This window comes from Pongo abelii, chromosome 20 (genome assembly GCF_028885655.2).
Source record: "Pongo abelii isolate AG06213 chromosome 20, NHGRI_mPonAbe1-v2.0_pri, whole genome shotgun sequence".
Lineage (NCBI taxonomy): Eukaryota > Metazoa > Chordata > Mammalia > Primates > Hominidae > Pongo > Pongo abelii.
The window spans coordinates 60859679-60864515 of record NC_072005.2 but is presented as its reverse complement, the minus strand read 5'-3'; positions in this window follow the sequence as shown (position 1 = coordinate 60864515).

The following is a 4837-nucleotide window of genomic DNA, read 5'->3' as shown; positions in this document are numbered from 1 at the left end:
CACCATTCATACCAGAGCCACCCCATGAGCCAATCATCTCCCAGCAGTCCCCACCGTTCACGCAGGAGCCACCCCCATGAGCCAATCACCTCCCACCAGTCCCCACCTCCAACACTGGAGATGACAATTCGACATGAGATTTGGTGGGGACGCAGATCCAAACCATACTAAGGAGTGACACAAAGCGGCCAGTGCTTTTGCTATACTGCCATTTTATTGCCAAATCGTATTTTATGATCAGCATGCCTCATTTTATGGAATTGGACTTGCACTTTGGAGGGAGACTTTGATTTTCATGAAGGCATGTGGCATGCACGTGATAATGATGCCAGCAATCCAGGTAAGCTGCCGTCAGCCCTGTCTCTAGGACATCACCCGTGTGAGTAGCTGGGCATTACCCTTGTACTTCCATTCTGGGAGCTGGTCACTAGGACCTGGCAGCAGGTACCCAGGACCTTCACTCTCTAAGAAGACACCTTGGGTTTTACCTGATGACCACTCCTTGCTCCTGAGGGGCGCCCTTCCTGCTCTAAGTGGACGTTGCTTTTGTTGTGTTCCTCTCAGCCACCTGTACAGGGACCATTGCTTCCAATGAAGAGGTCTTTCCAAGGAGGGCTCCTTCCAAAGCCACCGTCTTGATTTATGCAAAAATTTCACAGGAATAATAAAACGTTTCATAGGAATCTGCTCTTGGCTAATTTTCCCCCATTGCTTGATCATCTTTTGAGTCATTTACCACTTAATTTTTTGTAGAATCCACCTTCTTTTGACAAAGTTCTGTTCTCAAGGGAATGATTTCCCAGAATGACAGCCATAAAGTTAGCTATTGTCTTCTCTCATCCGGACCCACCCAAAACTCCAGAAACGAGCTTGGCTGGCACCGTGCATGGGCAGGCATCCCTGTGGCTTGGAGCAGCCATTGCTGTGTCTGATCGGCTGTGATCCTTGGGAGAATCATTATCTTTTTACAGGACAACTCTGCTACTGTGTGGAGAACAGATTAATAGAGGAGGAATGTTAGATGCAAGAAGGATTAGTTAGGAAGCTCTTGCAATGATCCAGGTACAGCAGACAGTGGTTCAGGCCCAGGTGGTCTCCAAGAGGTGGTGAGAAATGATACGATTCTGGAGATATTTCAAAGGGAAATGTCTTATAATATACTCACAACTGTGGGTTATGAGGAGAAATATGGAGTCAGGGATAACACTTTTTTTTTTTTTTTTTTTGCCCAAATAACTAGTGACTGGAATTCTCATTTACTGAGATGGGGAAGACCTTAGGAGGAGCAGATTTGGGAGTGAATATAAGAAACTTAGTTATAAACATGTTAGGTTTAAGTTCCTACTGGACGTCTACTGTGTGGCTTGATGTTTTTGATTCATTTTGGGAAATATTGTTCAGTAACCCTTCCAATATTGTGTCTGCCTCATTCTCTTTCTCTGTCTTTCTTCCCCTTATGGGATTCCAGTTGTACCTATGTTAAGCGTTTTCACTACGTCCCATATTTTCGTTTTTTGTCTTTTTCTTTTTTGAGATGGAATCTCACTCTGTTGCCCAGGCTGGAGTGCAGTGGCACCATCTCGGCTCACTGCAATCTACGCCTCCTGGGTTCAAGCGATTCTCCTGCCTCAGCCTCCTGAGTAGCTGGGATTACAGGCATGAGCCACTGCGTCCGGCTAATTTTGTATTTTTAGTAGAGATGGGGTTTCTCCCTGTTGGTCAGGCTGATCTCAAACCCCCGACCTCAGGTGATCCGCCCGCCTTGGCCTCTGAAAGTGCTGGGATTACAGGTGTGAGCCACCGCATCCGGCCGTGTTTGTTCTTATATTTGCTAGTTCTTTGTTGAAATTCTTCATCCTGCTCCTACTCAGCTTTTTGGTCTCTCATCTGCTGCCTTTAGTTTCAGAATCAGCAAACCGTTAACATAAAACTAACCTCAAAGGATAAAGTCCCCTTGCTTGGTTTCCTTCCTCTTTTATGTCTTGGAACCCTAAATTCTCTCTGCCTTGGAAGCGTGCCAAGTTCTACAGACAGATGTTCTTTGGTTTTTGCTCCTCTTTTTACAGTTTTTTTTGTCTGTTTGCTTTCAGACGGAGTCTCGCTTTGTCGCCCAGGCTGGAGTGCAGTGGTGCGATCTCCGCTCACTGCAATCTCCGCCTCCCGGGTTCAAGCGATTCTCCTGCCTCAGCCTCCAGGGTAGCTGGGACTACGGCGCCCGCCACCACACCTGGTTAATTTTTGTATTCTTAGTAGAGGCGGGGTTTCACCACGTTGGCCAGGATGGTCTCGATCTCTTGACCTCGTGATCTGCCTGCCTCGGCCTCCCAACGTGATGGGCTTACAGGCGTGAGCCACAGTGCCTGGCCTAAAGTTTTTTGTTTGTTTGTTTGTTTATTTGTTTGTTTTTAATTAACAGTGAGAGGTTTAGTCTAAAACGACCTAGTCAGATATTTCTGGAAGCCAAATTTCCATCAGCATTTCTTCTGAGCCTACCTCTCAGTCATAAATCCACATATTTACCGAAATTCCTGCTGTGATAATTCCAGTGCAAACAAATCATCACTGTCCTGGAAGGCAAGAACTTTCTAACTGGTCTATCCACACTTGGTTTTTCTTGTTTTCTTTGAGAAATACAATGATATATCAATAATAGGTAAGGACGGCCGGGTGTGGTGGCTCACACCTGTAATTCCAGCATTTTGGGAGGCTGAGGCGGGTGGATCATCTGAGATCAGGAGATGCAGATCAGCCTGGTCAACATGGTGAAACCTCGTCTCTACTAAAAATACAAAAATTAGCCAGGCGTGGTGGAGGGCTCCTGTAGTCCCAACTACTCGGGAGGCTGAGATGAGGAGAATTGCTTGAACCTGGGAGGCAGAGGTTGCAGTGAGCCGAGATCATGCCACTGAACTCCAGCCTGGGTGACAGAGCAAGACTCTGTTTCAATAATAATAATAATAATAATAATAATAATAATAAGTAAGGACATACTTTCTTCCTGGGTTGAAATCCAGTTCCTTCCATGAAATTATACATGTTAATGCATGACACTAATCAAACTAATTAACCTCTGAGTTCAGTGTTCTCCTCTGTAAAATGAGTCTAGTGATGAAAACACCTTTCCAAAGTTGTTGGGAAAATTAAGCAAACTATCCATACAGGGGACTCAGGGCAGTGTCTGGCATACAGTAAATGCTCAGAAAACGTTACCTCTTACTGTTTTTACTTCGTGAAATTCTGACTTCAGGAGGCGGTCTTACAGATACATTTTAGACAAAAATATGATGATGCCACACTTATGCTCAAAACCTGTCCCACTCTCTTGAGGGTAAAATACCAAAACTTTATTTGGCCTTTTAGAGACTCCTGCTCAATCAATACACATATTCTTCCTTATTATTTTTCCATCTGGAGTCCACTTAACTTACAACAGGAAAAATTGTCTCCTGATTGGGGCTTTCACAGAAGCTGTCTCCTCCATCCACGTCTCCCCCAGCTGCTCTTCCTGTCGCCAGCTCGTCAGTCCTCAGCCCCTGATTCCACTCCACAGTGAGGTGGCTTCCCTGGAGTCAGCTCTGAGGGTTGAGTCCCCTTTTCACACAAGGTCGTAGGATTTCTTTTTTTGAGACGGAGTCTCGCTCTGTACCCAGGCTGGGGTGCAGTGGCTCGATCTCGGCTCACTGCAACCTCTGTCTCCCAGGTTCAAGTGATTCTCCTGTCTCAGCCTCCCGAGTAGCTGGGACTACAGGTGTGTGCCACCACACCCAGCTAACTTTTGTATTTTTAGTAGAGACAGGGTTTCACCATGTTGGCCAGGATGGTCTCCATCTCTTTTTTTTTTTTTTTTTTTTTTTTTTTTTTTTTTTTTTGAGACAGAGTCTTGCTCTGTTGCCCAGGCTGGAGTGCAATGGCGCAATCTTGGCTCACTGCAAGCTCCACCTCCCGGGTTCACACCATTCTCCTGCCTTAGCCTCCCAAGTAGCTGGGACTACAGGCACCCGCCACCATGCCTGGCTAATTGTTTTGTATTTTTAGTAGAGACGGGGTTTCACCATGTTAGCCAGGATGGTCTCAATCTCCTGACCTTGTGATCTACCTGTCTTGGCCTCCCAAAGTGCTGGGATTACAGGCGTGAGCCACCACGCCCGGCTGGTCTCCATCTCTTGACCTTCTGATCTGCCTGCCTTGGCCTCCCACAGTGCTGGGATTACAGGCGTGAGCCATTGCGCCCGGCGGGATAGTTTTTCTTTAGAGCACTTACTACGTCAGCAGATAAGGCTCTCAGTGCAACAAAACTCACAGCTCTCTTATGTGGTGTAGAGTAGTCCCTGGAGGCAGCTGCCCCATGAGGGACCCTATCTCCGTCCTTCTTGTACCCAGCTGTGGACTCCTGACTAATTCCCACCCTTGGAATGTGAGCAGCAGTGATAAGCGACATGCAGATTTTTTTATTTTTTTGAGACGGAGTTTCGCTCTAGTCGCCCGGGCTGTAGTTCAGTGGCGTGATCTCTGCTCCCCGCAACCTCCACCTCCTGGGTTCAAGCGATTCTCCTGCCTCAGCCTCCCGAGTAGCTGGGATTAGAGGCATACGCCACCACGCCTGGCTAATTTTGTATTTTTAGTAGAGACGGGGTTTCCCCATGTTGGTCAGGCAGGTCTCGAACTCCTGACCTCAGGAAATCCGCTCACCTTGGCCTCCCAAAGTGCTGGGATTACAGGCGTGAGCCACCGCACTGGTGACATTCAGATTTTTTATTTAAAAGGCACGGATGAGCCCTTTCCATTCTCTCTTCCTCTTTCCCCTTGCTGGTAACAGAGCACTCCAAGGTTCTAGGGG